The following is a 13,242-nucleotide window of genomic DNA, read 5'->3' as shown; positions in this document are numbered from 1 at the left end:
AGAGGGGTCGATGTGGGCCGTGGTGGACTCCATGATGTCCCGCCTTGAATCGTAATTGGCTGTGCGCCGGAAGTTCTGGGCGGAAATCCGCAATTTCCCGGCAAAGCCTTTGGTTAACGGCCGCCAGCACGGCATCCGCGTTGGCTTGACGAAGATGCAGTGGCGCGTTGGAATACAGCTTCTTCCCATACGCCTCCAAGATCTTCTCCTACTTGCCTAGCAGTGCTGCGGAGGAAGAGGCTGAGGACGACTGCGGCTTAGAGTATAATGATGCCACAGTGATCACCGAAGAGTGTGGCTGAGGGTGGGCCGATAAAGTGTATCCCCTTCCATTTGCCTGTACTTGGTGCCCAGGCTACGATTGACCCGATGGAATGAGTGGGGCTTGAGCCAACCCTTTTTGGCCAAGGCGACCACGTCCTTCTGCATAAGGATCCCCGTTCTTGCTGTGGGACACAGCGTGAGGACTTCTGCAAGCACCCGCTCTGTTGGTTGCTCAACCTCTGGTCGAAGGCGGCCCAGGTACTCTGCCAGCCCTGCCAGAAGTCTGTGGAAGGCCTTGGCTGGCGATGGTGTGTCAGGGTCCTCCTCGTCCACTTGAGGGTCCGGCACCAGTGGAGCGGTGTTGGGAGCTGAAGGCTGGGGAGTGGAGCCTGGAGCCGGCGGCTGCAGCGGAGGCTGGTATGTAACCGCCTGCACGATCGGTTGGGGGGCCGGAGCGGGTGGTTGAGGCTGCACAGGGGCCAGCGGCGCCTGTACTGGGGCCTGAGGTGCCGGGTCCACTGGCAGGAGCACGTCCATGAGGATGTCCCCCATCCGAGGAGATTTCATGAGCCCGAGAAATATTTAAAAAAACCTGTCCTTGCAGGCCGGAGTGGTAGGCGATATTGATGGGGTAGCAGGCGGCTGCTGGAGCCGTTGCATGTACTGCCTATATGGACGCAGCGGGAACCTGCCCTGCGAAAATGAAGGGTAGGCTGTAGGCCACATACTTGGTTGACACCATTCCCACCTAGACACATGTTCCTCCACCTTCTCCCTGCCTTGGTGCGGTATCGGACGGATGTCAGGAATGTCTTGCACAGCAGCCATTTTGTCGAGCTGCCTTCCATGTGCCTGCGTCGTGTTGCTCAGCTCACTGGGCCCGCCCCGTCCAGGACTGTTTGGTGTGGATCATGGGGCCTACCCTGTTCCTCAGGTCGAGGACTGGTTGGCGCTTCGCCTTTGGCGATTTGCCGGTAGAACTGTGTAGAGGCGCCCCCTTGGACATGTTGCCAGTACTAGGGCGTAGCCCCTCAGGTGAAGACCTTGTAAAGGAACCTTCCGGTCCCTCAGCACTGTCACTGGGAGGATCTACTGACCTGTCGACCGGTAGTTGATGTAGCCTCGGTACTCTTGCTGGTATGAGGACCAGAGCGGTCCCTCCCACGCGCGTGAGTCCTTGAGAAGGAGCTCCCCTTGCAGGGTGCGCTGGAAAAGAGCGGCCCTACCTTGGGCTTGGATCGATGATAGGCGACGTCCTTTAGGTCCTTCGGAGGCGATCTCTGGAAGAGCTCTCTCCACCTGGCTAGCTTGTTCTTCAGAGACCTTGAAGAGAGCGTGTCGCACGTGGTAAAGCTTGCCAGCCGTGGTCTGGGCCAAGGCAACATAGGCAGAGGGCGTGGGGGTGTTTAGTTGGAAAGAGCCCGTCGCAGGATGGACACCTGCTGAACCCTGCAGAAGTCGACATTCACCGGGGAGGAGCGTGACGCCCGAGTACTGAGTACCTGAATGATAAAAAGAAAAACGACATAAGAGAAGAAGTATCCGCGTGTGGAATTACATGGCCGAAGCCAAACCCAGGAGCGCTGGTGAATTCGTCCCGTTCTCGTCGACGCGGAAAAGGGGACCGAGGTGTGGTGTCGGAGTCAGGGAAGCGCATGCTCCCAGGGCCGCATCCCTCCACGCCTCTAAATTTAAAGGGGAAGAAGGTTTTTTCTGGTGAAAAAGGTTCCGTCTCCCGTCCCTGGGAAGGGACGCCCATGCAGTATGGAAGAAAGGGGACGAGACGTAAGAGTTACACTGGTCTCCAGCTCGTCCACTCCCGATCTACGACACGCCACCATGGAAAGGGAGAAGGGACTACATGTAGTCCCTTCTCCCTTTCCATGGCAGCCCTTTTGTTTACTTTTTTTTTTGTTTTCGATGGCTGCCATGGGATAAGAAAACAGACTGTTATTCCATCCCAGGCGGCCATTTTTGGACTTCTTTTCTGTTCGGAGCTTTTCAGAACAGAAAAAAAAAAATCTTTTAGTAACCCGGTTTTACTGGCCAGGGTACTAATAGCAATAAGCCCTTCGCAAGGCGGGGGCATCACCACTTCAGGTAATGCCCCAGGGCCTTCGTTAAGCAACTATGCGTCGCAGGGCATTACCAGAAGTGGTAATTCTCCCCCCCACTTTACTGTTTTATTTTGTTGAAATTGGAGATAATTCAATATTTTATGATTAAAGGTTTTTCATTTTATTTCCACCCCTTTTCTTTCTGCGTAATGCAATACTTTATTTCTCATGAATATTCCACTGTGCATATATATATGACATACATTAATCACCGCAATAGCATTTCTGATGATTCTATCTGCTTAGATTCACATGTTGTACATATATTCCAACATCTAGTGGTAATCGCGGAGCATTCCATCTTTCTTTCGAAGATCGAAAGGGGACGTCTACATGGGCATGACTAACACTAACCCTAACCCTAACGTGACGTGCAGTGTACCCAAAGTCCCTCACAGGTCGAGGTCCCTCTGGTTGTGTTTTTTCTGCTGTGAGGGGAGCCTTTTTTGTCAGCATGAGCGAGTACAAAGGAGAGAAAGTGTAAGAGGTCCAATGTTCCTTCTACTCCACGAGGGGAGGAAGGGTGAGCGCATGTTAATCCAAGCAGATACAATCATCAGAAATGCAATTACAGTGAGTAATGCATGTCTTCTGATGCTTGTGAATCTCGTTAGAATCACATGCTTTGCATAGACTAGCAAGCAGTACCCAGAGATGGTGGTGGGACGTGTGAAGAAACAGTAGCAAAGAGAGGTCTTAAAGCTTGGCCCACCTGAGAATCAGACCTAGAGTGTGTATCTAGGCAGTAGTGTTGTGTAAAAGGTGTGTACAAAACTCCAGGTTGCTGCTTTGCAAATGGACTCAAGAGGAACATTTGCAATGAATGCTATAGTAGCCCCTGTGCCCAGAGTAGGTTGTGCTCTAGGTGTGAAGGGTAGATCTCTCTTGACAAGAGTAACAGTGTGATGCACTTTACGATCCACTTTGAGATAGCGGATTTAGAGACAGGTTCCCCTTCTCCGCCAGCTGCCACTGAAATGAAGAACTGGTTTGTTTTCCTTAGTGGCTTTGTTTGTTCCAGATAGTAGATACCCCGCTCTCCTCACATCCAGCGTGTGGAGGCTTCTTTCTGCCACATTAGTGGGGTCCTGGAAAAAGGTGGGTAGTTCTATGGATTGGTTTACATGGAACTTTGAGATAAATGTAGGCGCAAAGCGTGGGTGTGTGCGCAAAACCACCTTATCTTTGTAAATCATGACAAATGGGTCCTGAACTGAAAGAGTCTGCAATTCACGAACTCTCCTTATAGAGGTGATCGCCACCAGGAAGGTGGTCTTGTAGGGGAGTGCTTTAAGGCTAGCCTTGTGCAATAGTTCAAAGGAAGGCCCCATTCATTTGATAAGAACATTCAGGTCCCACCCAGGAGCTTGATTGGAAATAGGAGGATGAAGCCTCTTTATCCCTTCCATAAATGTTTTGATTACCAGAATTTCCCACAACGAAACCTTGCTTTGGGACGTGGTGTACACCAAAAGCGCAGCCAATTGGACCTTTAGAGAACTGAAAACCAGACCTGAATCTAACAGGTGGGTTAGGTACAGGACAATATGTTTAGGTGTGCATCCAATAGGATTGATGCCCTTGCCATTACACCAGATGACAAAGCACTTCCATTTGCTGGAGTACCAATGCCTGGTTTTATGTTTCCATGCTTCTCGGAGTATGTCCATACTTCTTTGAGGGAGTTGGAGGTGCCCGAACTCTAGGACCTCAGGAGCCAGGCTGCTAAATTGTGAGTTTGTGGGCATGGATGTACTGTTTCCCCCCCCGCTGGTCTTGAGATAGCAGGTTATATGGGCATGGCAGCTTCCTGGGAGGGGAGACTGACTTTGTCATGAGATGGGAAAACCAAGGCTGGCGGGGCCACCAGAATCATTCATACTGGCTCTTGGTGCATCTTGTGCACTTTTCTGTTGAGCAGGAGAATCTTGGGGAAAAGCGTAGACACATTTCATTGACCATGTTATCCAGAGACTGTTCCCCTTGGAGCGGTTTTGAGGGTACCTGGAGGCGTGATCTGGGCATTGGGTGTTCTCCAGAGTGGAGAACAAGCCAACTTCTGGGAAGCCCCCGTCTGCGAAGACGTGGAGTACAATGTCCTCCTGTAGTCACCACTCATGCTCTACGGGTAGAGGGAAGTATCTGCCGAGTACGTCGCCAGAAGATTGAGTTCCCCTAGAACATGTTGTGACAGGAGGAACATCTTGTGTTCGAGAGCCCACTTCCATATGTTCTGGGACAGTTTGGACAGCCCTAGAGAGTGAGTGCCCCCTTGTTTGTTTAAGTAATACAGGGCCGTAGTACTGTCAGTGCGGACTAGAATGGTCTTCCCTTGGAGGTGTGCTTGGAAGAACTTCAGAGCCTTGAACACTGCTAGAAGTTCCAACAAGTTAATCTGATTGGATGTTACTGCTGGGTACCGCATGGTGTGCACCGTCTGATGAAGGCAGTGAGCCCCTAACCCAGCCAGAGATGCGTCTGTGGTGAGAGTGGCTTCTACTGCAGGGGTGGTAAAGGTTTTCCCCTGCAGGAGGTTTTCCCTTGACCACCACTGCAGAGACTGAACGAGGGCTGCTGAGACAACCACTAGATCATCCCACTGGCCGCTGGCCTGACACCATTGGCTCGAGAGCCACTCTTGCATGGGGCACATGCGAGCATGTGGAACTAGGTAGACGAAGGAGGCCATCATCCCTAACAGTCGCATGGCTTTGCGTAGTCACCTAGTGACTGGCTACATAGTGAGGGATCTGAAAGAGCATGCTTTGAACCCTCTTGTTGGAGGGAAAGACAAGGCAGTCTTTGGTCTGGATTAGAGCCCCCAGAAACTGTTCGACTTGGCTGGGGTTTAGACTGGACTTTCTCGATCAAGAAACTTAGGTTGAAGATGAGATAAACCGTCTTCTGCGTATTTGTTTGGCATGTTCAGTACGAATCCCCTGTTATGAGCCAGTCATTGAAGTACAGGTAGACTGGTATGGGCTGCTTGCGCAGGTGAGCAGCTACTACAGCCATTACCTTCATGAACACCCTTGGAGCTGAGCCACTGCCGAAGGGGAGAATCTTGAACTGATAGTGGGTGTCTTCTATCATGTACCTGGGGTACTTTGTGTGCTGGTAACATTGAAATATGAAAGTATGCCTCTTTCATATCCAATGCGGCCATGTAATCCACCTGCAGCAGCAGTGGGATTTCTTCCTACAGTGTTGTCATTCTGAATTTTTGAGGTTTGACATACTTGTTCGCTGGGCGCAGGTCTAACACAGAGCGCATGGCGAGATCCTTTTTGGGTACAAGGAAGTACATTGAATAAATGAATAAATACCCTTGTTTACCTCGTGAATGGGGATGACTTCTATGGTGCCCTTTTCCAAAAGGACTTCAACCTCTTGAGGCAGGAAGCGCAGGTGTTCTAGTGACAAGCATCTGCTTTTTCGGTGGGTGATATCGAAATGGTCGGTGAAACTCTATGCAGTAGCCGTGGGTAACTGTCTTTAACACCCACTGGTCTGATGCGATTTCTCCCCCCCAGGCTTGAATGAATGACAAGCGACCGGGGAGGTGTGAGAGCGGACCCAAATCGGCAAGTCGCTTTGAGGTGGAGGACGAGGAGCCTCTAGCAGTAGAGTTCCTGCCTCTATGAGGACCTCTCTGTTGATAGAGTACTTCCTGAGCCATATTGTCCATGGGAGAATGGTAAAAAGATTGTCCACGAAAGGAACAGCAGGAGTTATAGCCTCCACGTTGGTGGAAGGGCTTGGCTGTGATCTGGCCGAGTGATTTCAGCATTTCGTGCTCCTTCTTGGCAGTCTCCAGGTCATCAACGATAGTTTTCCCAAGAAGGTTCGAGTCCTCGACTGGTTTATTGATAAGAGAGGCCTGCGTTTCTAGTTTAAAGCTAGAGTTCTTCAACCAGACGTGTCTCTTAAGTAAAGTCCCCTGAGCTAGAGCGCGTCCACCAGTCTCAGCAGAGACCGGAGTATTTTTTAATATGTTGTAGGTTACCTGTCTTTCCCTCAGCCACGACCGCCAGCAGGCGTGATGGGTGGGCTCTTTTGAAGGCCGTCCTAGACTAGGCCCCATTGGACATAGCTGGATCTTGCCAGGAGAGTTGTATTGTTTGCGATCCTAGTTGAATAGGCCGCAGAGGCAGTGGTTTACTGAGGGCATAAAGTTTCTTACAATCCTTATCATGAGGGGCTTCCGCCGTGGACAATGGAAACCCTGCCCTCTTCCTAGTGGTTGTGACCTCCACGGAGTCCGGCGTGGCATGACCCCGTATGTATAATGAGTCGGGAGGAGATGGGTGGAATAATTTTTCCGTCCGTGTGAGGGACGGTGACAACGAAGAAGGAGCTAGGCGCTTCTTTATATAATTAAGAGGATGGCTTGACTAGTTGGAGTTTCTGCTTGAGGATATCCACAAAGTCAGAGTCAGGGTCTGCCTCATGTGTTGCGATCTCGAAATGCTCGGCCGCTCTCTTTAAAATGGTGTTGAATATCATTTGGTCATCCACAGGTGACAACTCCCTTTGTGGAGGTGAAAAAGGGGGATCTAGACAAATGATGTCCAGGTCAGGGTTCGGTGTTGGTGATAGCCAAGGGCCTTGATCCCCTGACTGATCCTGATCCCAGTCTGGGTCTTGGTCAGCTGTGTCCTGTCCTCATATGTATCCTCCTGATCCGAGACATCCAAGATATCATCTTGGTAGCCTTGTGCAGAGATGGGACATTTCTGCAATGTATGTGTAATGGGGCAGGAGTCCTCTTCCTTAGGTCTTTTGGGAGTGATACATAATGACTGAAAAGGGGCCATTTTGCCCATATAGTTTTCGAGTCTCTCCCTAGTCCATAGGGAAGATGCAGATGGGTCAGGAGGTCGAAAAGATTGCCCAGAAGGGGGAGATTTTCCTAATTAGGCCTTCACGAGAGGCTTGGGTGGGGCTTCAGAACACTCCTCTCAACGAGAGGGGGTGCCCTTGTGTTCTGTAGCTGCTGAAGTAATACATGCAAGGCTTTTGCTGATTTTCCGTGGCTAAAATGGAAGGTCTCGACGTGTCTGATGGCGCAGTCATGGTCGACGACTCCATCGAAGCCTTAGTTGCTTGTGCGCTCTTGGATGGTGTATCAGCGACTGTATGCTTTTTTTGGTTGAACGCCCTTTCCAGAGGAATGCCCGGTCGCATGCCGCAAAGACAGCTGCATGGAGGGCACTGAACTGCGAGGTACGGGAGGTGGCGAAGTTTGGCAGCCCTGTTGGCGTTGCACGCTTCGACTCAGTCAAAGAGGTCTTTGCGGTTGTGTATTTAGGTATTTGCGATGCGTGTGTGTGCCCTTGTTGCCGGAGTATGAACTCCCCATAACAGACCCGGTGGCCTGTCTGTCTGGGCCACGCATTTGGGAGCCTGAAGTTTCCACCGAAAGGTTGATGGCTTCCAATTTGAGCCACGGCTGCCGATGGATTCCTCGTCCAAAGAGACGGCGCCAATGGGGGAATGGCTTTCAGCCTGCATAACGTAGGCCGCCCACCGTTTAGTCTGCCTGTCCTTCAACGTTTTCGGTTGAAAGAGCTTGCAGAAAATTCACGAGCGCTCGTCGCGGTCTCAAGGCAGACACCGATTGCAACGGCGATGGGTGTCCTTTCAAGGAAACTTGCTATTACACGACAGGCAAAATTTAAAGGGCATCCTCCCCATAGTAGAGGGCGACGGCAGCAAGACCAAATAGAGAAAGATAAGGGAAAAGGAAATACATTCTTGAAAAAGAATAAACACAGGGCACCACTCTCCCTACTGAGAGGGCCTGGCCAGAGAGCAAAGGCCATGCGGTCGACAGTCATCGAGCAGTTGAGGATGTCTTCAGCGGCAGGATGCCCACGAGGCAGTCATCGGGAAGATTAGTGGGGAGACTAGACGACTGCAGGTCGTGGGACAAAGTAAGCAATATTAACTCTTATGAGCTCCAACTAGGCGACCAACTAGGTTGGTGTTGAGCAGAATTGCATGCAGTACCCTCTGGGACCACCACATACAATTAGGACTACAGGTGTAGGCAAAACCAACCTTTGGTATAAGTCTGTATCACACAGTTTGTTGGTAGGAAGCTGAGCAGCCAGGCTTATCTCAAGAGGGAATGTGAGCCGTACAAGTAGTTACACAGAGGATTTTCAATCAGAGTGGTTCAAGTAGACACTTATATTCAATGTTTCTTGGTGAACCACTTAATTTATTTACACAATCGTTTATAAAACATTTCACTAGAAGAAGACAACTTAATATTAAAGACCAATACAGTTCAATAAAAAACTAAGTTTTTCAGACAGTTTGAGCTCCCCTGAAAAAGGAGCAAAATGGCAGCTCAGTTACTTAGCAGTGAGCGAAAAGGACAAAAGTAAATAGAATAGATTATATATACTTTCGAGGCAGTGCTAATAGTTTCAGTTCACCAGAACAGTTCAATTCAAGTCAATAGTCCAGGCCAAAGTCAATGGTCTAGTATTCTGGATAGGAAAGAGCAGTTCTGGTATCAAACGTTAAAGTCTTTGCAAACGTTCTCAGTAGTTTAGAGGAAAAAATCATTTGTGGGGTCACAAGCTGATTATACCTGCAAGTTGGGAAAGTTTCACAAACTTTCTCCGCGAGAGTGTCTTTCTCTCAAATGCGTTGACACAGTACCTTTGTATGAAGAAAACAAATTTCGCTGAAGTCGTGGTTCCCGGCAGTTTCTGCAGATCTTGCTGTTCCTGAGCCTCAGTCGTGGGGACAAGAGGAAGGACGTCGGGGGGACTCCGGTACTGGACAGGATCGTTGAAGAAAGCAAACAAAATGGAGTCACTTCAGTTCCAGTAGCTGTAGATTCAAGAACACATAGTGGTTTGTTTATTTTATTTAGTATAGCGCTCCAGACCCAGGGGTAAATGGGTCCCTCTCCCTGGTTAAACCTAACCAGCCTTGAGAATGGTATCCGGGTGTCTTATGTTTTGATTGGTCCAACCAATTCTAAGGAAGAAGCCGTCCTTAAAGGAGCTTTTCTGTCAAATGGAGTTTGGCAATTCAGACCTGCAGCAGGGCTTCACTGGGCAAATTAACGGTTCAGTGGTTGCAGCAGCCATCCTCTTCCAGCTGGTCTTCAGTTCTTTCGTTCCAGTGGTCGACTGTCTTCCAGTCCACAAGACTCACCTTTTAAACAGTTTTCTCCCCTTCATTCCAGCCTAGCTGTCACTCACCCAGCAGGGTGGCTGTCCTTGCCAGACAGTCAGCCAGCCGATCACGCCAGAGTGCATTTGGGACTCCTAGGAGGCTAAGCACAGGGAGTTTCGGGCACCTCCCTCACTTCCTGTCCACCCCAGACACTCAGACGCCAAGGGTGGACTTCAATCCTGAAGCCCGCCAAAGGCACACGAACAAAGGGACCAAACCCGGTTGAGCGCGCAGAGACAAACACTAGAAGGACCTTTCCAAAAAGAAATGGCAAAAAAAGAAGACCGGGACCAGTTTAAACAAAGGGGCTTAAGGCACCATCTTGAAAAACATGGCTCCCGTGATTTTTAGCTACCCGTGTTCGCGGTCAGGGAAAAATCATGGTAGTTCGTTGTAAAGCCACTGCCACCAGCCTTTTCAATGGGAAAGGGTAGCATTTGACTGCTACATGAGTGGTTAGAAACAGGGGATACTATATAACCCCTCCAGCTCTCCATTGTAAGATGGTGTGTGCTGGGTCTATGAATTTGGAAAAGACTAGTAAAGTCAATTTCACTTTACATTTTCTGCGAAATAGTAGTTTATCCCAGAGCAGGTATTTAAACCTTTGGGAAGTCTAAAAAGACATCCCTGTGTCACTGCACTGAGGGTGCTGTGTAAAACACATGAAAAGATGATGCCTATGGAGTTATCCAAAACTCCATAATCAGAGAACACAAATGTAAAACAGACATCAAAATACATGAAAGAGTGGGAAAAAGGCTCACACGCTTTCCAGGTTAAAAAAAAAAATCAAGTCCTCAAAATCCAGCAAAGTTGCTGGTGGTCTCTAAAATGAAGGGAATTAGCACATTTCTGAGAATTCTCCCTAACCGTTGGCAGCAAAAAACAATCTGAGGGAGCTCAACGCGCGAGGGATTTTGGGTACACTGCACGTCACGTTCGGAATAGTGTTAAAGTCACGCACATATCGATGTCCCTTTTTTGATCTTTGATAGAAAGATGCAATACTCTGCGATTACCACTAGATGTCGGACTACATGCACAGCATGTGATTCTAAGCAGATTCACAAGCATCAGAAATATGTCTATTTAATGCTCTATATAATCTGACAATAATACACAGACAACCTCAAATAAATAGTTGTGACCTTGTGAAAGCCCAGGGTGGGTGAAACACGTGTTGGTAAACATTTCAGCTACAAATTAGACTAACTTCCTTTGACAATAGTCATGCATTTCAGATATTATAGATCTACAATATATGCACACGCAACAGGTCAATGTCTAATGATTGGCTAACAACCATATTAAGCCCATCTGAATATTTTATCCGTCGATGATTAAATAAAATCAGTTTTTACCAAGTGATTTTATCAACTTCCCAATTAGAATTTAGTGAGTAACCATCATTAACTAATGGATGAAGGTTGAATGTTCATTAATTGATCTGAACACAGTATAATGAAATAGCCCACAACTGCAAATTGAGACTCAATCTTGATGTATGCTATTTGCTTTGAACTTCTACATGAGTTTGAACAATGAAACATAGGATGACTAATGTGAATCATTGCATATAATGATGATACTTCTTGGAATTCGATGAATTAAGCATACAATGCCTAAAGGTATATTTTAATGAATTGAATGTTGAGACAAGAGTGAAAACCAATATTTCCAAAATCAATTAATGGGATACATTACTCACAGTAATCTTATTTCTGGTGCTTGTATCTGCTTAGATTCACATGCTCTGCATAGTCCGACATCTAGTGGAAGTCGCAGAGTATTACAAGATTTGTTTTTGAATCTCAAAAAATGGACATCGATAGGGTGTGATTAGTAATAATATCCCTAGTGTGACGTGTACTGTACCCATGGTCCTTCACGCGTCAAGGTCCCTCAGATTGTTTGTTTCTGACATGAGGTTGCATGAAGTATAGCATGAGTACAGATTTTGTAAAGCAGAAACAGCGATAACCCAGAAAACATCTATGCACCTTCTACTTTAGTAGGGGAGGAAGGGTGGGCGCATTTGTGATTTGAAGGAGATACTAGCACCAGAAATACGATTACGGTGAGTAATGTATACCTTCTGGAGCTCGTGGATCTGCTTAATCACATGCTCTGCACAGATTGGCGAGCAGTATCTGGAGAAGGAGGTGGGAAGTTGGAAGGTACAGCAGCAAAGATGTTTTAGAACCGCTTGTCGCACCTGTGAATCTGCTTTAGAATGTGTGTCAATACAGTAATGTGTGAACGTATGGATGGAACTCCATGAAGCAGCTTTGCGGATGGCATCTAGAGGGACGTTTACTATGAAAGCTAAGGTAACCCCTGTACCTCTTGTAGAGTGTGCCCTTGGGGTAAAAGGTAGCACCTTTTTTGAAAAGGGAATAGCAAGAGTTGTATGCATTTGACTATCCATCTGGAGATGGCGCCCTTTGATATGAGATTGCCTTCTCTACCAGGTGCTATGGAAACAAAGAGCTTTGCCCCTCACAAGCCGCCCAGCTTGTGGCCCCACATAGATTCTACTTTTTCTACAAAGACTTCTAAAACACTTTTTCTTACCTGCAAGGCATGCTTCAGCTCACCTAGACTTTTGCTAACTTTACATTGGCTGGCCTGGCTGCCTGAAAGACTACAGGAAAGGGTTCATTTACTTTGCATTGGGGGTTCAAAAGTACTTACCAGCTTTAGAATATTTGTGTAACCTATTGTTTTATTCGCATACCCTTTTCTTTGAAACCAATCTCAGTATTGCCCTAAATGTACCAGTGATATATTAATGTCCACAGTGTCCTAGTTATTTAAGTCACCTCAGGGTGTAGGAATCATCTGTGTGCCATCCCAAATAGGTACTTGGATGATTTAGAGAAACATTTTGGAGTGTTTTTGTGTGTTGCTGTTATATTGCTCCCTTCTGAAGAAGGCTTATTCAACTGACTGTTAAATTAATAATTATTTCATTGTCCCCTCTTGAGATATACCTGGCAGCCACACTACCAACCTGTGTTGTACAGACCGATAACAAAGGTTGGGTTTCTATAGCCAGGAGGTCACGGTTGCTGTAGTCTCCCAAAGGGTACTGCACACAATCCTGCCTATCTTTGTATCTTTCGTAATGAACACGTCGTATACTGTGTGATCTTTTGCAGTCTATGAGATGCAGCCTTAAAATCTATTTTCCTTCGTACATCTTGCCACGACAGAAATAATTTATGCTGTGTACGACCAGGCTCCAAACTCAGCTGCAGGCAATGTGTAATCAGCCACTGCCAAAATGGATTGCAGAGAAAGAAATGCTCAGTGCCTTTCTCAGCAAAGTCAACCTTTAAGCAAACCCTGCTGAAAGAGGTTGTTAAACAGGTAAGCCAGCCAAGCTAAAGTGGGGACGCGTGTCCCTAAAATGGAGATTTCAAATAATAGACATCTGAGAATACTAAATTTGTATAAAGTCGAATTGTGGAGTCAAATCACCAATATGTCCAGCGGAACTCCAGGGGAACCCCAAGCACTAAATTGGTTGTCTATCAAAATATGGCTTATGCCAGGGGGATGTGGATTTAAGTATAGCCACTTCTCATATCTCCCATTTTCAACAGGTCCGCACAGTCCTTTCTGTGTTGTGCGGGACAACAAAACAGTGTTCCTA

General features: G+C 47.7%; 1 protein-coding gene across 7 annotated transcripts in view; it reads right to left on the bottom strand.

Annotated features, from left to right (window-relative positions):
- Nucleotides 1-13,242, bottom strand: part of FRS2 (fibroblast growth factor receptor substrate 2) — a 620,941-nt gene that overhangs the window by 199,290 nt on the left and 408,409 nt on the right. The gene's annotated exons all lie outside the window — the stretch shown is intronic.

This window comes from Ambystoma mexicanum, chromosome 12 (genome assembly GCF_040938575.1).
Source record: "Ambystoma mexicanum isolate Mex_15411 chromosome 12, UKY_AmexF1_1, whole genome shotgun sequence".
NCBI classification, from domain to species: Eukaryota; Metazoa; Chordata; class Amphibia; order Caudata; family Ambystomatidae; genus Ambystoma; species Ambystoma mexicanum.
This window is presented reverse-complemented; position numbering and strand designations above follow the sequence as displayed.